We start from the raw sequence: 23,813 nt of genomic DNA on the forward strand, positions 1-23,813 counted from the left end.
CTCTCTACATAAGAGCCTTAACATTCACCCAAAACCCAGAAAACGCCTGAGAAACGGTTTAGACCCAACATACAGTTGAATAACAGCTGCTGGTTGACAGAACAGTCGCCCCAGATCGAAAAACCAGACAAACCAACCTGTGAACTGCTGTAACTGATTACATGGAAGTCTATGAATCAATGCCACACACACGGATACGAGAACGCCTGAAGCTATACAAGGTCAACATTACAGAGAGTATTCCCTGGAAACTTTATGAAGCTTTGGAAAAATTCGGACAGTGAGCCCACGCTGGAGAATTTGGTTCGATACATAAATACCTGAAGAAACGCCGGAGGTCTCAGTCCTGCCGAGCGCAGTTCCCTAAAGAGCAAAGTTCCTGTGAAGATCCCTCTACAACACCTGCCTCTTCATATAAATCTTGACGTCATAAACCCGAATTTGACCTGTAGACTTTGCTAGCACTTTGAAATTGAAAATAAAGGGAATGTTTCACAATAAAAAGGTGATTTATTCTCTAATGTTTGAGTTTTGCCTCTTTGTACAAGTTAGAAAATATACAAATCTGGTTAAAAACAACAACAACTTAGTGATAGTTTTAGAGAAAAGCTTGAAATGTAATGTTTTTTATATTTTACAGTATTCATGGAGCCACCTCATGAACTCAGGAGGCTTTTTTCCCCTCTAAGGTGTCAACAATCCTGTCCCTAATGCAATATTCATGAGCAAATGTGGACTGTTGTAATAATTTAACATGACAAATGGCCCCAAGCATCTGGCTTTGATAATTATACAGAACAATTTTTTTTTTTTTTTGCCTCATCCAAGTCTCAGGTGGTGAGGCGGAACATTTCGGACCAAGTGTGGTAGGATGCAGGGAGGTCTGCTTCATCTGTTCGTGTTGACTCCGATGCATTGCGACAGCAAAAACATAACAGCGTCCCCTAATGAGTTCAAATTAGGAAAAAGGCTGGGAGGTGCTTATTATTATGATATAAAATTAGACTCCACAGCAAAATCCTCAGATCTAGGTCTTTTACTTTAGCTATAATTTAATGGATTTCTTTTCGTCTGAATGAAAACCAAAGAGAAAAGACCAAATAAACTTCATGTTGCCGATATCGCGTTAAACAAAAAGGCTCATGTAATTAAATACAGGATGTAAAAGTGATCGACATTCAGTTTCATCTCAGCGCAATCCGGAGGGAGACATTAAGTCATAAAGCAAGACTGAAAGATTCAGTCAAAGAGAAACCCAGACAAACACGCTTCAGCGTCCAGCGTTTCTGTTTAGAACAATCCTCACGAGAACAACTTTCTGCTGCCAATCTTACAGAGTTTACGTGAATTAAATATAAAGGTGGTGAAATAAATGTATACATGCTCAGATTCTACTGAGGCTGAGTAAACAAGGACTTGGACGTTGTCAAGTACTTGAGTGGCTCGATAGAAAAATACTCTTAAGTATCCCCCTAAATGTTGAGGCAATTGGTAAATAAAATTAGGATGGCTATTTTTGCTATCAACAAAGGAAATACAAAAGAAAGAACTATACATTATTTATGAAGACACGACAGCTAAGCCACAGTGTAAGTTCAAAACATATTTGAGGTTTCAGATTACCAGCCAGCATGTTGTGGGCGTGCATACCATTCTGGTTTTCTTCCGGAGAGTCGGAGACTAACACAAACTGGAAATGGGAGTCAGAGAAGCATGCAGAGTTAACCTGTTGAAGACTATTTCAGAAGTCGCTCAGAAACCACGAAATAAAAATTCTCATAAGAGGAAAGAGCTCACTGTCCCCACGAAAGAAACACACAAAAAAACATAATAATAATTTTAAAATCTATGAAATATTTGTTATGGACTGTTGACATTTCCTTATTCTGGTTATTTGAGGTTATTGAGGGAAAGTTTAAATGGAGAGAAAATTTCCTTGGGGATTAAAGGGGAAAAAAACAAATTTAAAAATTAATACCTTCAACAGAAATGTTGAACATTTGTTACAAAACAAATGGCTTATATCGGTAACACTTTATTTGAAGGGGGTGAATAAGACTGTCATGACACTTTCATAAACATGACATAACATCTGTCATGAACATGAATAAGCCTTCATGAATATTTATGACTGTTGTCATAAAGAGTCATTCGGTAAATTATGACACTTTTAATACAAAGTTGACATTATTCAAAATGTCTTTGTTATGACAACTTGACATTAACCAAGAAATCATTACTGTTTAAACTTTACATTTAATAACATAACGTTACCTAATTTTTAAAGTGTAATCAGTAATACTTTTATAACAAATTTATATCACCCCCTTCAAATAAAGTGTTACCCTTATATCTAAGTGTGTGGCAAGGTTTGCTCAAATAGTCACCAATTACTAACTGATTCACACAATTCCTATAAGGCTTATGGAAATATTTAAATTTTTAACCCTTTCATGCATGAAGTGTGATCCTTTAGGTCAGGATTTCGTTTTCCAAAGTGTTTTAGATTTTCTTAAGGTATATAAAAAAAGGTGGGAAATTTCTTTTATAAATTAAAAAAAAGTTTTTCTAGATTTTTTTTTTTTCTAGGTGATCAGTTGCAATTTTCTCCAAATACAAAGTTATTATTTGGAAAATACATCAGTAGTATTGGTCTTTAGGGGCTACTTGATGTCACAATTTTTTTTTTTTTTTTTATACCTGTAAGAGTCGTCTACACTACAGTACAAGGAGGGACTGGGTCAGTCTGTCGGCCATATTGGATTTAACAAAAAACTTTGTACTTGCAGTGGAAGGCCAGTAGTTGGAAGTGTCTAGTATGATGCACCAGTGTCCACTTCAGTGGTCTGTGCGCATTTATAACATAAAAATCCACAAGAAACAAGAAAATGGCTTGTAGACAGCTGTCCACTGTAGTGACCACTATGCATAAAAGGGTTAAAATTTTCAGTGGAAAATTTCTACTTCCTTGTAACATTTACACAAGTAAAACTATTACTAGTCCATGCAAACAAGGATTCTGATAAGGTGAGTTTGTTTTCGTATAGACGGTGTGTCGGGTCATTACTGGTTCCTATTTAACACACACTGACCACTGCCAGGTCATGTCAGCCTCAGTGCTGAGCTGCAGCACTCCTCACTGCTCATCCTCCCCTTCACCACAACTCCATTTTCTCTTCCAGAGTCATGAGGAGGCCTCAATGAATCAGCCTATTGAGCAAAACAGAACTGGGCACTGGCTTTGACTCTGTCAGATTGTGTGCGTGTGTGTGTGTGTGTGTGTGTGTATGCGTGTGTGTCAGTGTTGCCCCACTTTCCCAGCCTCCTAAAATACAAAGCTGTCATTTGTTGCCTCTCTGCTCGGCAAAAGCTCCACAGGCCAAGAGAGCTGAAAGTGAAATTTCCATGAGTGAGTTAAAATGTGCGCCTTCGTGTTCGCACTCCTACAAGAACGGTGAAATGCGCTGCGTTTTGCTCATTTGTGCTCCAATCGGTGACTGCAGACTTTTTAGAGTTCCTACTTTGAATGACATCATGAAGGCACTGAAATTCAATATTCGCTTCTTAACGTTCCTCAGCCACACCAATCAGTGAGCAAACACTCAACGTATCCACAAACCAGAAGATCCAGAGTCGCATCGGTAAGATCAGAGCCGTCGCTGGTGTTTTTTTCCCCATCCTAACACAACAGCAATCAGGATATGACAAATCATACCAAATGTGGCCCAAAGGCTCCAACCAAAACCAGCACATTAAACAATTAGCACAGACACAAGCGCGCACAAACCAACAAAATCTGTTTTTCGTCAGCCAGGCACAAAGGAGACAGCTGTTATTTATCAGGAAAACTCCCACTTGGAGTGTAATTAAAACCATTTGTATCTGAGAATCAGGAGTGTGTCAGTTCTTGGAAAGGACACTTGAGTGATAAATAATCAGCTGACTGGGATCAGTGCAAGTCAGTCGAGAGAAAGAGGAATAAGCAAGTTCAATTTAGTCAGTTTATCCCTGCCAGATAAATTTGCTGTAATTAACCTTTTCTCAGGAAATATGATTTAAATCTACCTGTCTGGTGAATTGTAGACAGATCTGGTTATGATGATGTTGAAGTTACTCTGTTTGATTTTGATTTTTTTTAAGTTGTTTTCCTGACTTAAGTAGTTTTATGTTATTTTGTAGAGGTGTTTTTTTGTACATTTAAAACACTAGAAGTTTTCATAATTTGTAGCTACTTCATCCGCAATCAGTACCAAGTCATGTGAACTTCATCACGTGACCAGTTTCTCAGTTGTTGTCCGATCATCCTTCCTGTTTTATTCTTTATAGTTTAATAGTTTGTTTTTGGAGAGTTTTAGTTTTTCTGCATCCTTTCTCCGTCACAGGAGGCTGCAGCAGTCAATGCAGTCTCACTTTCTGTGTCCTGGTGGTTACTGGAAGTAAACTGTAAAAAATAATTAAATGTAAAACATAGTATTTAAAAATATCACAGCAAATATTGATGTTGATGATGATATTGATGTTTTCTTTTTTTTCTTTTGTTATGTTTTATTAATTGAAAATTATCATTGTTTGAATTTGTTTATTTTGGAAAAAAGGGGCAGATATAAATAAGAATTTTATTCTTCTTCTGCTACCTTTCATTTTATTTGTTTTGTATATTCTTTTTTGTATGTATAGCATCTGTTTTGTTTTAAATGAAATGAATAAATTCTATAAAAAAAAAAAATATTCACATAGATTTGAAATATTTCTTTACTACAGATGAGTAAATATGAGTATCAATTGTATTACTTTGGGGCGTGTTTCATGGGATCAAAACATAAGTTCATTTTAGCAGATTACTTGATTTCATTCTTACATTAAATGCCTAAAATATTATCTAATTATTTAGATTCCAAGCTACTCACTATCTGGAGTTTAGGATGGCAACAAACACAAAGCAGACCAGTATTAACACGCACAATATCAGCACGTCTGCACCACCGCTGAGTCGAGAACAACTGCAGAAATTAGGAGAAATTAAATGTGGAGGGACGGCTAAGAGAGACTGGAGAGAAGAAGCAGTGAAAATAAAAAAGCCAGCAGACAGAAAAAGACAGACGGAAAGTCTGAGACTCATTTGTATAAACGGTTTACGAGTAAAGTTATTGCCCGTCTCAGTTTTCTTCCTTTGTGTACGCGGCTTTTTCTCAACCTTTATATTAACAGTTTTGCATCCATTAGCTTCTTTAAAGGATGGAACGTCCTTCCCTCTCTTTCACTTTCATGTTTTCACAAACGTGAGTCACATCAGACCAGCTTACAAGAATGACCCAGTGAAGAAGAAAAAAGATTATCCTGAAGAAACTGGGAGTTCGTCTCACAAATCACAGTAGAGCCAGTTAAATAAAAACAGACAGGAATTAAGTACAATTAACTGGTGAGTATATTGGAGCTTAAGAATGAAGTTCAGAGTTTTATTATGCTATTTTAGAAACGAGTAAACAAAAACAAAGACTTGGCGACATTAAAAAAGTCCAACCGGGAGCATGTCGCAATCAAAGCTGATTAAGTTATTCATTGCATCGAAATTTTAGCCATCAGCCCAGGATAAACTGAACATAGAAATCACAATGAAACTCATTACGGGATTACATCAACAGCTGCTAATCTCCTTTCTATTGTAGAGTAATTTATAAATTGGAGCATTAGGAGCTTAGCCATAAAGCTTAGCTGTGGTTGTCATTTAATATGGGGAACACGTCCAAAATCACAAAGACATCAGCTTCAATGGGAAGCATGGGGCAAGGTCAGGGTAAAAGGACTGAAGAGCTAATTCATTACAACAGTAGCAAATGTCAATATAAGATGTCTTAACATCCATCCTCACTTCTACAAGTGAGGCAAGTTTTATCCTTGCTTAGTGTAGCATTAGCCAGCTTGCTATGATACCACATGAATAAAACCCACTGGGTTTATTCACGAAGGAGGCTTGTAAAAGATTAACAGCAACACAGCTAAAAGCACAGCAAAGGGCGACACATCTCTCTTTGTGTCTGTATTTGTTCCAGGTCTCCTTCAGACAGAAACTTGCTGCGTTGGAAGCACAGAGCACAGAGAGCAGTCATTAAAAAGTTATGATAGCTAAGTGCTAACTTTATAAAGCAGTGATGCCTTTCTTCCACACACAATTAGCTGGAACAGCGTTTCAAAATGCTGCCAGTCGAATAATCCGCAAGTCATGTTGAAACAGAGAGAAATGACGCTAATACTAGCGTAGCGATTCAGCTAACCCTTCCACATCGTTGGCAGGAGCAAGAAGGAAGTTTGCTAAGGAAACCAAACCCAGTTGAGGAGAGGTAGCTGTCTGATGGGAACCTCATGAGAAATAAAATATTAATAATAATAAAAGATTCTACTTACCTGCTTCATACTTGCACTAAAAAGTCTACGTTTAGAAATGACCAGCTCGTATCTTGGAAGTTAAACATAGGATTTACATTTTGTTAAATCTGGTAAAATTGAACATGCTTGCTGTTTGATTAGCTCGATAATGTCTGTAGTATGTTTTTCTTCCTTATATTCACAACATAATATTCATTAATACCAAAACCAAACAAAGGCACAATTTGGACACTCAGACTGGACAGAAAATGAAGGACACCGTCCTTGTGTAAGTGCAAGTAAACTGAACGATGACGCTTGAAGAAAACGCAAAAACTCAGAAGATGATAAAAGACGAAGGAGGAGATTCAATTTAACCATCAAAAGTAGCAACAAAGTTGATTTTATCAGCTGCCAGGTGTGCGAGTGGTGTTTTAATATCTGAGCTGAAAATAACAAGAAGGGGAAAACCAAAGCAGGGAAACAGATCAGGACGATGAAGCAATATGTGACAGTTTGAGCATATTCTCAGGAGAACAGATAGTGACGGACACTGATGAGAGACTACGCACATTCGTGTGACGATACATGGTGACGTGTGACAATGTTTTATTAAAATGTATACAAAACTAAGCAGCCTACAGTATAAGTTCTGTACTGCTTTCACATCTAAATGAAATATTTGTCAAATAAAGTCTATCGTGGATCCCTTTAGCCACAAACCAAAGCGTTGTCATTTGTTCAAGGCTTTCCAAAAAGAGCCCAAAACTCCCCTCCTCGTGGCTGCTGTGTCCTTGACAGAAACCACAGAGGAGGAAAGATGGGAAGCTGAGGGAAGAATGGCCTCATGGAGCACTTCACTTAAACATTTCCCTTTTTTACTTTATTTCAAACCTCCTGTACTTGCTATGTGTGAAGAAATACTCTAAACAGAGCAGTGCTGTCCCTCTAATCCACAGGTGTGAAAGTTCAGTAGCTGGAATGAGACGCATGAAATTCTTACCTCTTAGAAAGGATTGCTCTCTCAACTTAATCACGTCTTGTAAGCTACAAAAAAGAAGAAGAAAAAATGTCATGTGTTTCAGTCTTCAAGGACTTTTGCAACCAGAAAAACCACAGTAGGTATCTAAAAGTTAAGAAATCTGAAACAGCTTGAGGCAGAAATAAGCATTTACTTTGAACGCCGTTCATCCGCCGCGAGTTTTCTCAGTCCTGAAATGGAGAGGAACAAAAACACAAATGAAGAAATCTTTTGCTTTCATGCAAGGAAAAACATCTTTATGTGCTGTAAAGAGATTTCTGTGGTCTTGAAATATCAGCATACTTTGTAATTCAACAAAGTGTAAGTAAAGACCAGAGGTACAACTTACAAGTTGTATGAGATTATCTGGACTTCACTCAGATCTGTGTAAAAGTATTCATACCTCATGAACATTTCTGCATTTTATCACACTGCAGTCACAAACTTTGATGTATGTTACATGGATTTTATGGAATTAGGAAAAACATACACACACACACACACACACACACACACACACACACACACACACACACACACACAAAGCTGTACAGGATTGGGAAGTGTAAGGAGAATAATACATGGCTTTTAATATTCTGGTTAGAAAAGAAACATTGTATTCATCCCCAATGAGCCCATGCTTTTTTTAGAAATACCTTGCGAGTATGTTGGGCAACATCTCTGGCCTCCTTGCAAACCTATAAATTACATATTTACCTATTCTCTGCAAAATAGCTCCAGATCAGTCATTGGATGACTGGATCGCCACAAGTCTGGACGGATTCTGGCCACAGATTCTGAACTGAAGAATATTGTCAAATATCTCGGTTTGGGGTATTGTTTTATAACCCAACTCTGGTTTTACTTTCTCCACAACCTTCTCCCTGGTCTGTCTGCTGTGTTTTCTCATTTTATTATTTTGCTTTCGTGATGCTGTTTGTTAAGTAATGTTCTCTACTACATCTGAGGCCTCCCCTAAGCAGCATTGAGATTCAATTACGTACAGGTGAACTCAGTTTTCAAATAAAGGGGGCCTCTGTGGGCAATTGGCCGCACTTGATTTCAATTATCAGAAGCTGAAGTAAAATGAATGTCACACTTTTAGAATTTTATCCACAAGATCTTTTTACCGCACAGATATTTGCCACTTTGGCATTTGGTTTATCACATAAACTGCCAATGAAATACATTAAATTCTGCTGATATAATGTGAGAAGACTTGAAGTTCAAGCGATGTAAACAGAAGTTTAGATTCAGAAGAGCTTCACCTCAGTTACGAGGTTCAAGGATCGTATTCTTGACAGATCTAGCAAAAAAAATTACGATACTATTTTACACCATTAAATTCTCCAGTTTCCTTTGACGCCTTAACCAGTTTTTTTTTGTTTTTTTTTAAAGAATTTTGATAAAAGTGGATTAATTGAACAGCAGAGCTCCTTCGGTGATAAGCTGTTGCATCTTAGGGGCACAAAAAAGCGTCAACGTAGATCCTTCCTTTCTGCAGCTGTTCAACTTTATAAACGTCACTGCTGCTTACCCACAAACTCAATAACTGTTTAGATCAAAGCTTGAAGTTTTTCCTCAATCCAACAACATTGCTGCTGTTTTTTGCACAGCCTTGTTTTTTCTCCATCTTTATAAATATTTTTTTGACACACAAATATTGATGCACATTTTGTACCATTTTTAAAAGTAATCCTACTCTGTTGCACTTTAAAAAAAAAAAAAAACAGACTATGCTATATTTGATCATCTATTTGCTCATGTTGTAAAGTACAGACTGTTGTTATTCCCTTTTGAAAATGTTATATTTGTGTAATGTCTACATGCTTGGACTGTCCGTCACTTTGCTGCTGGCACGCCTGAATTTCTCCACTGAGGTCCAACATCATTTTCCGTTCCATTCCACCGTAGTTTACGCTCTGCACCGCCTGTACCATCACACTGCAGGAAGCCCAGAGGAGTCGGTTTTCCCTCAGTGATCATCTGTGTCATCCACAAAAACACCAACTGTGTCAACACCAAGCAGCATGGCTCGCCATGGGAGAACAAGAGCTGACTGATGACATGTGAGCTGTGTTTTTGTTGAGGTCACTGAGCCTGACTTCCATGAAGACGATGATGATGATGATAACCAGCCAGCGGGGAGTTTTGGGACCGGTCCCAAATAACACTTCGAAAATATTTGGAACAATTCCAGGGAGTTGAAAATAGGAGGCCAACAAACACATTTCAAGTTGATGGTCATAGAAATGCAGTTAGGCCGAAGATTTTTGAGCTGACGTAGATGTTGGTCAGATTATTATTATTATTGTATGTTTGTTTGTTTTACCAGAATGTAGTAATTTTGGACTGGTCCAGCTATAGTTCAGACTTAAATCTGATTCATCCACAGATCCTATTGACTCTGTAGGTGGACCTAAATATTAGGCTGATGGCAAGGAGGTCTTCCACCCTAAAGGTCTTGAAGCTCTTCAAATAGCAGCTCATTAAAATCCACTCAAACCTCGTCAGCAATTACAAAAAGGGATTGACTGGTGTAATGCAGATCAAGTATGGATAATTTATCTGCCTTTTCTTTTTCTTTGGTAAAATGAACTCATTAAATGAATAATTGTGGCCATAACAGCAGATTTATGCTTATTTAGATAATTGAAAGTTGGACTGCAAAAATTAGTCATATAAAAGAAGTTGTATGACAGTAATAAAAAAGTATTTTAGTGGTAAAAACATATCCTCTCCTGCAGTGTAAATATTTTACAAGGCTACATTGAAACACATAAAATTATTATTTTTGTTTGTTAGTTTTTTCAACTAAATACCCTGGAAGTATTCTCCAAGAGCAATGTTTTTATATTGACAGCTGGTGAACGGAGTCATTATTTGGCGATTTTCCTACTAAAATGATGAGGTGTTTTATGTCATATAACTCTTCTCCTAGATTAGAAAAGTAGTACAAGTTGTGCGTGAAATAATGTGAATTTGAAAAGTTGCTGAATAATCCCCAGAGTTAAAAAAAAAGGAAAAAAAAGTATTTTTGCACTAAATGTCCATTTAGTGCTGAAGGGGTTGAAAAGCATCAAATTGAAAATAACCTTAATATCAAACATACTTTTTATTAAATTTCTATATTAAAATATGTATATATACAGTAAAACCCTTATCGTAAATGTCGCGTTTCCATGAGGTGTTAACAGAAATGAAGGCTTGAAAGCCTTCTGTGTGTAATTAATCTATATGCATTTCAGTTAATGAACCGAGTCACTAATATGAACTTTTTTCAATAAAACTCTAATTTGTTGAATACGACTGCATTAGCAAAGCTCTGGAGTTGTCAGACAGATCATGTCGTCCTGGAGGGGAGACGCAGGGAGACGAGAGAAACCAGCACAGTTACATAACGAGTGTTTCTGCTGACCGCTGCCGTGGCCTTGGTGATCTGGCAGACGTGACTGTCCAGCAACACAGGACGACCCTCTGCAGCCTCGTTACGTAAAACCCAGACACGTTCTGAGAACTTCTACTTTATTAACTCATTATTAGGTCAGTGACATCACTCCATATGGATCAGATTTACAATAAATGAATATAAATTGGTAGCATTAAATCCCACAGATGAGACGTTTTGTGATGTTTTATCACGCAACTCCTCATTGATCTCTGTCTTAAGACGCTGTCGTTCTCTGATAATGCTCTGTTGCATTTTGCAATAAGAGTCTGGTTTGAGGTTTTGTAAAAGATGCAGCGATCACTTGTGGCAAAAACAGGGCGTCAAAATTTAAAAAATGAAAAGGAGGCTTATAAAACCGCTGGCCATGACACACAGGCAGAGTTACAGGGAAACAGAAGAACCTTGGTTCAGAAACAAGTGGGGGGGGGAATAAAAACCAGATCCAAATAGTTACCTAGTTTATTACTTGTATTTCTAAGTACAAAAGGATGAACTTATTCTGAAACACTAAACTAGTAAAGCTAAACACGCCAAAACCTGTTGAACAATGATGAATGTAGAAACTGAGCTGAATATGGCCAGTCGGAAGAAAGGTAAATAAGCAATATAAAAATGAACGAAACAAAAACACAAATAAAAACCCAATATTTTACAGAAGAGAGGTGAGCAATTTGAAAAGACACAACAGGCTGTAAAACTGCCAGGCAGATTTTGAATGTTAAAAAGCTACGAATAAAGTAAATGTAATAAATGTCAGTTTTATTTTATAGATTCTGGGTTCCAGTACATCCAGTCGTCTATACCCGCTTGCTGTCGGGGAGACTGGTGCCTCTCTCTCTCTGGGCGAGAGGGAGGACACTCTGGAAAGGTCGCCTGTCCATCACAGGGTAATAAAGAGACACAGGACAAACAACTGCACTCTCACACACTCAGTAACCAATTAACTCAACGGTCTAATGTTTTGGAAAGTGGTAGGAATCTAGAACAGAAACCACACATGCAAACTCCAACGTAGAGGGAACCCAGGCTGCGAATTGCTGCAACGAACCAGAGTGGACCACTGTTCCTCTGAAGAACCAGCTGCAAAACAGCTGGGAGATAAGACTCACTGGCAGGCTGTGCTTATTCAGCAGGAAACAGAACAGTGCATTTTATTAACAAAATAAATGAATAAATCTGAATAATCACAGTTCGGCTGTTTTGCGGAAACTGATTTCCCCAGAGAAACAATCACAGGTGAATCAGTTATATTAAAAGGTTGACAAAGTCGGCAGCTCGGGTCTGTGAGTGTTTGTGCAGCCACTCATCTACCCCCAAAGGAGCTGCGTTGAGAACATCACAGCCTCATTGTAGTATTTGTTTCACTGCGTCAGCAAATCTAAATCAATTTGAAACTGTTCTTATTAAGAAGGACTCTCATTATCTATTAGCCGAATCTATTAAAGAGGCACAACATGTACACTGGCAACACAAAAAGTGATAAAGGCAACAATCAGCCAGTGTTCTTTATGTGATTCAAGTTGCATAATATTACAAACTCAAAAACAATTCCTTTATTTTCTCTTCATTTATAGCACAACATTGTTCTCTTACTTTTTTGTTAAAGGTGGCTATGCTACATTATTTTTTATAGATGGAAACATTTAGCAGCACATTCTCAGAAATGCAAATTCGCGATCAGTTTATTGCTCGAATCAGCCATTGAGACTTGACGTTCTTTTGAATTCGCCAACGTAAAACACACTTTGATCAAGGCACAAAAATGCTGAAATAGTTCAAATATAATTAATGAATCCTTTGTCTGAGAGTGAACGATCAGGAAGCAAACACTCCCTAGTCTCTGCTATTAAATAAGTCTGGATTAAAATCTAATCCGTAGAAGAAGAAGCATAAATACTCGAAAGCAGACCTCCGAGCCACTAAACCCTCTCCATCCTAGACCAACAATATAATTATCCAAATTATGAACAAATGGGTTCATAAACACCGAGACCTTCAAGGTTTCTAAGTTTCAGACTTGGTGGAGCCAAGAGTCATTTTACCGTCAGACAATAGCATGAATTTAATCTCGTGGCTGATATTAAAACATGTTGTTGCTTACTGTACTGCGTTTTTAGCCAGATGTTGCTAAACCCCTCAATGCACCAAACAGCTGTTTTAACAAGAAAGCCTTGCTGAAGAAAGGGTTCAAGAGGACTGCAAAACTATAGATAGATCCATTATGGAAATCTTTCATGTTAAGAACTTTAACCCACGCTTCAACAACAAGCCTGTTTCTTCTACTTTCCACTCTCTGTTAAGTCCCAAGGCCATGAAGCAGATTTTCCAGGGCATAGCATCAGAATTTGGCCAGAACTCAAAACATCAACTCTAGGCTACGGTAGCAAAGCCTTCCTGATCCCAAGATGGATGACATCACTTAAAGCTGAAAACAACCATTAGATAAATACTATACCAACACATGAGTCCATGCAGAAACAGAGTAAGCAGCCTCATGTTTGTGCTTTTTCATTCCCCCCCACTCCCCCTCTAACCTCCAACCCAAAATGTATCCGTGACCATCCTGAGAAGACAGAAAACAAAAGTTGGGTCGCATCCCGTGATTTCCTCTGCTGAGGTAAAGGAAATTCTGCCTCCACATACTTCCCATCCACGACAACAGTCCAAGACATGTGACACATCATCAAGCACATCTGATAGGGTATCTCTGCATGGCTCCAACCAGACACATCCTCAGTGGAAACAATGTGTGTGAGTGTGTGTGTGTGTGTGTGTGTGTGCACACATGCGCATGTCAGAACCCTCAGGACAGTGACCTTTTCATGTAAGCAGTATGTTTGTTGGGTGACTCCTTGCCTCAATGAAGTTATATGTCCATCAACATAAATGTTGTCCATCAACATAAATGTTGATGGACATATAACTCTGTCACAACTATATCTGAACAATCTATTATGCCTGACAGAAACAAATCGCAAACTTTAAAACTAATATCTACCTGGAAGATTGGTGCAATTATGCTTAATACATACCTTGAACTTCTTCAACAAGCTCCAATGTAGGTGTTTGTTATATAGGATAGAAAAACAAAGAAGAGCATACTTGTGAAGAAGATGTTTTGTTTTTTCCAATAAACACATAAAAAGTGTTGTGTTTTAAAACCATCTTTAGCTTCAGTTACAGCTGAAAGTCTTTTGGTGCTTCGCTCTGCCAGTTTTGTACAGTTTCCTTATTTCTATTTTCAAAATGGCTCCGTCAGATGGGATGAAGAGCATTCTTGAACAACTTTTATCTCCTGATCGATGTTTGAAATTGTTGCCTTACTAAAATAATGTAATTTTTGCCAATAGTCCATGATTTTAGAAAAGTGATGAAATATTACTGCAATGAGAAATAACCCCAAACTCTAAAGCTATTGAGAGAACGACCAGCTGAAATCAATACACTAACCGATAAACTGCACTTTTGTTTTTAGCCAAACAGTTATAGGGTGGATCTGTCTTTCACAAAACTACACTGTTGCGATCTGAATGCACAGGATGTAATGCAATGTTGCTCCTTGAGTAACTGAAACTTGTAACACATTGGGAACACTGGGTGTGACAGCTTGAAATGTGCTTCTGCTTGTTTATTTCTGCTCAGGCTCACCAGGTTCCCATTTGCAATGAAAAAGTAACGATGGTGGCGTCGAGCAGAGAAGCGCGAGAGGTGACCTGTGGCAGATGGTGGTGCTGTATGTGCCCTCAGTATACTGTAACTAACATTTTAATTCGTACGTTTCAGATCATTGAGAAAAATCTGTTACGTAAAATGTGCACAATAATATATGCAATACTGCTGCTTTGGTTTCTAACGACAATGTAACAACCTACTGCAGGAAAAGAACCAGCTCATTGGAAACAACGTGTAAAATTTTAAACAACCACAAGGCAAAACCACTTGGGCCCAATCAAATGTTAGCGGTCTAATTAAATAAAGACGTAAATGTACTTAACATGCACACGTTAAGGAAAACACACACCACAGACGTATGTAGAGATTGTTTTGCAGTGCGAGGGTTAGGAGGAAGGGGGATTCTGAACCAAATGCAACATGCGTCACTAATGAAAAAAAAGCCTCCAGCAGAGAAAAAGAAGTACAAGAAGATTGTAAAGGCAGATGGCACATATATTAGGCTAGTGGGGAAAGGGTCGTGCTACTCTGTATAGGCCTTTTATTATATGGAAGTTAACCTGTTGAGATTTTAACGCTATTATGTCTATGCCTTGTATTTTAATGCTGTGCAAAAAAAAAGATGCTTTCAGGTAAATAACTGCCTTTCTACCATCATCTGTAATGACATAATCTAATTTCATGCTATGCTGTGCAGAAGCTCCATCGGCATCCATGAAGACTCAGTTACTCCGACAGGTCAAATGTTAGAAGTGGTGACATGGCAAGAGGGCTGGCTTTGTTTCCAGAGAAATTCAGCAAAATCATTGTGTGGACACTTGAGGGAAATTGCATTGTTGAGAGAGTGGAGATTAGGAATGGGCTCAGCAACTTTCTGTATACACGTTTACAAATGAAGTCAACAGGTAGAGGAAGATTCAAAAAAGGAAGATGCTTTCTACATAAGTATGCAAAGTGTTCATTCAGATAGTTTACAAAAGGGAGGGAGATGACAGCAGATAGTAGAAATCTGAACATAACGCACCAGAGATGTTCTGTCCTTTATGCAAGTACAGCTTTATCTGCGCTGGAACAAGATGGATTTTGCAAAATGCATATAGCTTTTTGAAAGCCTCTCATAAGGATATGTCAACTCTGCTGAGAAAACACACTTAAGAGCACCAGAGCCGTGTTATTTTCTATGAAACAACCCACACCAGCAGCATTTGGTCAGTGGCCGACTGTCCAAGGCACAGAACCCATGTAATCCTTTTTTAACCTACTTCATTCAAGAGAACATAAGCATAAATCCCACAACATTCTAGCTCCCATAACTCATCTTCTTCTTCTGCACTGCTTTAATGGTTCATCTTCCTTGGCTGAATTGTAGAGCCGTTTCTGGCGAGAAAACAGTCTAAAGTGGAAAGATTAATGTGAAAGATATACAACCAAAATCTTGTCAAGGCAATGGCAAAAAAATATATTGTCCGATTCATTTTTCATAAGATTGGTTTAAGAGAAGAGAAAAATAATAAGATTAGGGTTTGAAGTGATCTAAAACACTTCAAACCCTTCACTATTATAGCAAAGTAGTGAACGTTTTGCCATAATATATCCATTTTATTTATTATTGGAGAATAAAACGGTGGATTTGCAAAAATGGTTAGCTGGAAGTCCATAACCTGAATTAGCAGTAAATACTAAAATAGTTTTAAAAAAAACATAATATGGAATAAAGAAACTGAAAGGACTGAAAAATATGACCCAAACGTAATACATAGATATTTACATAGCACAGGGAGAGACAAAATTCAACGTCTCGGCACTTCAAAAGACTCCAAATACACATCAAACACTAAAACAAAAGGATATTGCATGATATGTCCATTTTAAAGACATATTTCCCAGAATAACAAACACCAACACAAATGAATGGAAAAAGTGGCGTCTGAAAATCAAAAGAGCATCAACAGCGCAATGATGATTCAGGATGAAATCACAACGTTCATCGCAGCCTAAATGTCAGCACCAATTTAAAAGATGACATTCAAATTCACATCCTGTCCGGTCCCAAATGTAAATCCAGCTCACTGAATTGATGAGACCCTTGACTGAGTCACTCAGCACAACAGATAAATGTCAAAACATGAAGGCTCAGCAGTGCTGACCCAGCACCTCATCTTGGTGGCGAGTATGATGATTTTTCTTTTTTATAAACAAGCTAACGTAGTTACAGAAGACAGATAACCATACTGACATTAGAATTTAGCAGCTAGCTGAGCTCAGCGATGCCAGCTGGGATTTGTTACGGAGTAAGTGATTTAACAATAGCTTGGTGTGTGTGTGTGTGTGTGTGTGTGTGTGCATGCGTGCGTGCGTGTGCGCGCGCGTGCACAAGCCGGGACAGATACATGGGTGTGCCCACCAGATGATTTGGTAAATGGAGGCGTTTGGTCATAGAGGCAGCGGAGAGTGTTTCCTGGACACACGAGAGGTGAAAAAGAGTTCATAAATAAGCACACAGAGATTCTCATTTCCTCTTTCATAAGCATTTCATTGTGATGTTTCCAGAGTCGATGGTAAAAACTCTGTGTGGGGCACCAGGTGGCTCTTTGGGAGAGCAAGTGCACCATAAGCAGAGAGAGGCCTTGACGCAGAGAGCAGGGAAGGACACGCGGTAAACGGCCTGGGTTTGATTCCCACACGCAGGTCATTTACTACATGGCCTCCAGTTTCTCTCTGCTCTTCTTTCCGTTGAGTTACTAGTGACCAAAGGCCACAAAAATCTTTTAAAAAATAAATAAATGTAACCGTAAAAAAAACTGCTTTAACTAACAACTCAGACAGTGAAAATGCACTAAAATATAAACTAAAGTGAGACAGGAAAAACTTCAAACTGACTAAAAGTGACCAAGTGGTCAATACTTTAAAATATTAAAAACCATATAAACAATTAAAAACACACTGATAGAGTATCCTTATTAAGACAAAATAAAAAGAATATAAAAATGTAATTTTGGAAACTAATGGCAAAAGGAACTAAACTGGTTTTATTGTGCTTAGTTTTACATGTTGGCATTAAATATATAAAATGTTTAATGCCAACATTTTTCGTGCATCTTTTAAGATGTGGATGTCGCTGACTTTATAGGCAAAAAACAAAACAAAAAATAAAAAATGTACCAAACAAAGTGTTTTTCACTTTACTTACTTTGAATACTTTAAAGCTAGTCTATAATTTTATTTTAAAAACTTTTCATGTGTTTTCCACCCTAATACATCACTCAGTCAACAATAACCAATCAGAGCCAAGAGGAGGTTCTTAGCGCTCTCAATCACTCTTATGCTCATCCCCTCCCACTTGCCCTTTGCTAGGCTATAGCTGGTTTACCACAACATAGCCTGCTACCAATGCTAAGGCTAATTAGCATGGCCAGCAATGACGGCAGTTAAACGATTCCCTGTAACGGTAAGTTTGAGCATTAAGCAGCATACAGGACGTTGATTGACAGCGCTAAGACCCTCCTCCTGGCACTGATTGAACAGTTATTTTTGAATTTCTTCAGATGGCAATAGTAGCTCAGGGATGACGTGGAGGAGATCGATCTCTTCCCAGATTATCTGTCTCACACCTTGCTGTCACTACATGGAAAATAAATCTGGAACAAACACATTTTTGTCAAAGTTGCATATTGCAACTCTAAGGTCGTTATGGTCAACCAGCTAGCTTCTCCAGGAACTTCAGAAAGGAGAAATGAGACAAGAGTATTCTAACATCACGTGTCTACATGCACTCAGTAGGATGTTTTCATCACCTGCAAAGATAGAAGCCCTCCATTCATTCCCACACAGTGAGGGGATCAACACCCACTACGCAGACATCCATCAAAATCTCCTCACAGGTTCAGAAATGCACACAAACACGCATTCGGCTCGCACGAACACGCCCTCAAGAACATGCTCTCGACTAATGAGTCTCCCGTTTCGTAGACTTGACATGCAAGTAATTAAGCTCAGTCAGTAAATATGTGAAATGACAGGGAAATGAACAGATTTAGTGACCTGGAAGTTTTCATCTTATATGCATATTAATGCAGGCCCTCGGGGGACAGTAACAGGGATGGACTCTAACCAACGCGACTGGCAAGCAGCCCAGACAAAGCCACACACCAAGTCAGCACCATTCTCTGCTCATCCGGGGTATTTCTCATACTAATTCAGCTGATTAAAGACTCAAGCTGTTACGGATCTAACCTTATAAAGAATTATTAGATGGTTATATAATCCCAACCACCAGCGCTTTTAGAAAAAAGAAAAAACAAAAAAGCTAACAAAAAAAACAGACTATTGGAGTTAGGACAAGAAAAAACTCCTGACTTTCAGCTCATAATAGCTCTAGTTAATAAAGTATGCCGACTTGATAATAACTGTAATTATGGATAAGATGCAATCAATCACTCCAGAAGATTAAGGAAAATACAGCCTGGTCGAGTCGACGTTCCCAAGAACATTCGAGTCACAAAGACGTTTTAATAAGAGGACAACAGGAGAAGGGCTGGGAGATGAAAAGAACCGATGTTTGTCCAAAAAGCTCCTTTGGCCAAAAATCTTTCGCCTCTCGTCCTAGCATAATCGGAGGTTGACCCCGTTACCGTGGCCTCTGCACTCCAATATCTATGCAAAAGCGACTAAGCTGCATGGGAAGATCGACTGCTGACACATGGTTACAGACTAAGGCTTGTGTGAATTCATGCTGAACGTGAAAACAACCAAATGTTTACATTTTTACTTATGCACAGGACAGCGATCCAACGTTCTCCGGACGAGACGGGAGACGGCTCAAGTAATTCCTTTATCAAACGATCTAAAGGTTTTTGACATTGGCAAGTATTTAGTTTCAATTCAGTTCAGTTACGCAGCAGCAATTCACAACTACGAAAACCAAAACATTGAAATATATTTGTTGAATACTGCAATGACAGACATTTTTTTCCCCCTTCGTCACAAAATGTCCACCACTCTTAGCTGATCTACCACACGGTTTTCTTCTTCTGCATGCACCGAAGACAAAACCATCTTCAAAAAGCCCTCGTTATCCTCCTTTGCCTTTCTCTGCCTTCTGCTGGCTTTTATTGGGTTGTAGCTGAAAGTTGTGTCACCCCAAGTCAGCATGTCTAAGGCGCCCTGCTCTCACCTTCATCCGTCCACTGAGCAAGACTTCGTCTCTTGTCAGAAGGATTAATAACTGCTTTTCTGTCTTAAACCGCGTTATTCTGACTGAAGGTTGTCGTACTGTGATAATCTCACACCAGTCCACTCAATATTCTAAGCAACATAGAAAGTAACAAAAATTGCACTTTGATCCTTTCCCTGCAGGACAGATTGCCGTTATTAAATTGTCACTGCCAGAAAACCTTCACAGGTAATCTTTGAACCTGTGAGCTTCTGGAGCACAAAATGTTTTTTGGGTGTCTTATAAATGCAGATTTTGTCGCCATAAAAATGATACTATGTCAGGATATCTGTTAGATTTCCAAAGGAACCAAAACGTCGAATCTAGAAGAATCGACGAAATAAGACTGAATCCTATTTCAGATACAGAGCATCGGTGAAAGGGCAATTAACACAAGCTATACGGCACGTGAGAAAATACGCGTAGTGAGCCGAGAATATTGAGAAAGGCAAGATTACACAACTCCACTAGTTTTGTGAACTTGTGTCCTCAAACAAAGAAAGCAGAGTCCAAGGCTTCATCAAATTGCTGTGTGCAGGGAGAAAGGAGCCACATGTTTTTGATAAGTCCTCTAACAGAGCAGGGTGAGGTAATGATGAAGTCATCTCTGTCCTCTGGACAGGTTCAAATTCACGGCACTGGGCGTATGTTAAATACTTTCAGGCACACATGCCTTTTCTGTGGAATTTTACATAATGGAAACCAGTCTAAAAACCCCCCCCAAAAAAAGGGTCATCGACATGAGCTCCTTTACATTCCAGCTGATTGGATAGATTATGTGTTGGGTTGCGTTGTTAGCTTCAACCAATCAGATCAGTTGATTGATGCTGACACACGATACGTACATAGCAATATTTTTCCAAATGGGAAAATTCTTACATTGTCAAAAGGGTTTTACATGAGTTACATATAGGATTTTCCATATTCCGATTTTTTTTTTTCTATAAGCCTCACTTTACTTTTTGACAACCATTCACAGCGTTATTCACATTTAGTGAAAACAGAGAGCATTACTAAGGTAACTCCCAAAGTACCGTTTGTTTTCACCAAGAGTTTTGAGCCCAGATCATTGGATATTGATTTACATAATTTAAGCATGGGTTCGTATGAGAATCTGAAATTATGTTAACCTTGCTAATGCTAATGACCAACCGCTTTGACTCTTCAGAAACAAGACTGATCTAATGAAAATAAGAAACCAAGCAAACTTCAAAACAACTCAAGAACCCTCAAACTAAAGCAAATTAGAAAACGGAGAAAAGGCGAGGAGGGTGAGCAGAGAATGTGATGATTTAAGATTAGACTAAAGAACAAAAACATAAATATACTGAGAGGAGTGAAAAGTGGAAACAGCTGGCCTGATGACTAAGGACACCTAGAGGCAAAGACAGTTACAACGACTGAATAACAAAATTCAGAGTACACAGTGATCTGCAAGAATAACACACAAAGATCAATTTAAAATACAATAAACTGAGACAATTAAGACGAAAACCCAACACAAAGCTGTTTTTCTCTCTTTTCCACATGGAAAGCAACTCTGTAAATGTGTCAAAACGTGATTAATTGCATGAAGCCTTTAACGCCTCCAGAGTATCGGACAAGGCCAGAGTTTGCTGAGATTTTCAAAAGTTGAAATATTCAAAAACACAGCACAGAAAAAACTTCTCGCTTGTCTTTGTCACTAGTTTGGCCGCGGCTCCCAGCTTTTGTTTCAGTCATCATCCTCCAGCTAAAAATAAATCTTTTTAGTTCCTGCAGCTTCGTGTAGCACAGCCAATTCCCTCTGATTCCACTGACACGGCTTTCGTTCCCCACATCTTGATTTGTTTTGCAGATACCCAGTGGACAAAAAGCACGGCCTGTGAGCTCCTATTGAGACGGGGCGTTTCATGGGATTACTTTAATTTGTGAGTAAAAATCTCGACACCTAGCCTCCGCTTAAAGCTGCACCACAAGATATTAGGTAAAGTTAAACAGGATTATTTTACAGCAGTAGTTTTATATATTTCAAAATGATCTGATTGCTTTAACCAGATCATTTTGATTAAAGCAAAGCACTAAATGTAAAATAAACCTTACATTTAGATTACTTCAATATATATTTAACTTGTATTTACTTTTACTTTTATTGATTKAAACTGAAGTTGTTAATAACCCGATCACAATCTGGTATTGAATATTAGGCTGAGGTCACAGTTCAAGACATCATAGTGTTGTTCCAGGTAAAAAAAAAAAAAAAATAGAAAGCTACATGTTAAAAGAAACATAATGATATCATTAATTGTAATTACACGTTTCGTGTACCGAATATGTCATTTTTCTAATACTCAAGTCAAGATAAATTGCCTAAATTGACTGAACTACAGCACTCTTTAGGTTTAATTAATTGAATAAATGAACATTTAACAATTATCTTCTAATGTTTCAACCTTTATTAGAAGAGACAAACGCTGTTAGGAAGCGTTTTAAATTATTTAGAAAGTGTAGTATCTCGTAACTAATGTTAAAAATATGGCGATAACCTTTGAAATATCAATCAGTGAATTTAAGAATGGATTTTTTTGCCTCACCCTTAGAAGATGAAAGCTTTGCCACAGAATACTTTTGAACTCATGCAAAACCTTCATTACCGAAATGCTTACAAGTCAAGGAGCGTTAGTGAGATCATCATGGGAATGGGAAAGATTGATATTGTGATTGTGACAGTATCGCAACTTTTTGATTTCTCTAATATTGGTGAGCCTTAATCAGTTTCATTCTTCATTATTACTCATTTTAAAGCAGATCTCAAGTCACAAAACACGATTCACATTCTCAACCAGACGATCTCGACGTGTGGAAAAGCTAATTCTGTGATTATAACTGTACTGATCTGGGATGTCTGTACTGGCTTTGAATCCAGACCTGAGCAATAAATAAATTGGACTTCATGTAACAGAATGCATCTGTGAATTGTTTACATTTTCTACAAATGGCTTTCTGTAAATAAACTGACTGTAAATACACTCAGCACTTATGTTCAGGTTGATAATATGGTCTTTACAGAGATATTTCAGTACATACTACATTCAAACAAGTTGATGCACATTCAAAATGGCAAAATGCAAGGTCATGTGATATTTAATAAAACTAATAATTACCTGGAGGCGCAGACCAGCAGCAGAGATGAACACAGAAGCTCTCTCTTTTCGCCTCTCTCTCTCTCGCTCTCTCTCGGGTCTTGTTTATAGTTTAAACCAGGTGCTTTCGTGTCTCCTTCCTGTCACTGATTTTCACTGAAAACTGTGGCTTGAACCAGCCGCCAGCGGGGCTCGGCGGCCGGCTAACATGCTGTAGAGATCTGCTGCACCAGCTGCCGCGGAATCACTGACTCACAATATGGCAGGAAGTAGAGTTTCCTTCACGCAAAGCGGCGGCGCACTTTTTCGCAAATCCCTCGTTTCAAACGCAGCACACGTGATTCAGGCGGGACGTCAGCGTTTATTATTTATGTTTGTCCAGACTCGGCCACAAGGAGAGTATAAAAACAAACAAACAAAAAAATGTGTAAAGTGCTTTAATGTGGTTTAAACGTTACGTTTATAAAAACGCTCGAAATGGGCGGAGTTTGTCCACGTAGTTTATACTTTAAACAAATAGAACAGCGGGCAATGTTATATGTTCAGGATGTAACAGCGGAATATTTGGTCTCATCATCAATATTAAGAATTAATAAGGAGCAGGAAATCATAAGATTATCTTCTACCTCCTTTTCGAACAAATTGTGTAAAATTGCATGTCATGACTATTTGTCTTAATAGTTTTTTTCTATTTTGACTTCTTATTGTCTGTTTGAAATTACTAAATAAACATATATAATGTATATTAAAATGTTTGAATAAAATAAAGATATTTTGCTATAGTACACAGGCTCCTCCTAGTGGTCAAAGTCATTTATTACCTTCAGTCCGTCTTCCTTTAATTCCGTGTTTTTTTGTTCCGCACTTTAGTCAGGATTATTGTAATAACTAAAGTTGTGTAGGGTGTGATATGAAACACACAGAATCAATGTATTATAATTATATTTTATTTATCAGTATATATATATATAT

At 38.1% G+C, this 23,813-nt stretch overlaps 1 protein-coding gene across 1 annotated transcript in view; it reads right to left on the reverse strand.

Moving 5' to 3' along the window:
- The window catches only part of add3a (adducin 3 (gamma) a), a 113,434-nt gene extending 90,363 nt beyond the window's left edge, over positions 1–23,071 (reverse strand). The window contains exons 1-3 of the mRNA XM_017305459.1: positions 22,863–23,071; positions 7,539–7,575; positions 7,367–7,410 (exon numbers count right to left, since the gene is read on the reverse strand). The gene's annotated coding sequence lies outside the window, so the exon portion shown is untranslated. The remainder of the gene's footprint in view (positions 1–7,366; positions 7,411–7,538; positions 7,576–22,862) is intronic.
- Positions 23,072–23,813: the final 742 nt, after the last annotated feature.

Source organism: Poecilia reticulata, linkage group LG1, assembly GCF_000633615.1.
Source record: "Poecilia reticulata strain Guanapo linkage group LG1, Guppy_female_1.0+MT, whole genome shotgun sequence".
NCBI lineage: Eukaryota > Metazoa > Chordata > Actinopteri > Cyprinodontiformes > Poeciliidae > Poecilia > Poecilia reticulata.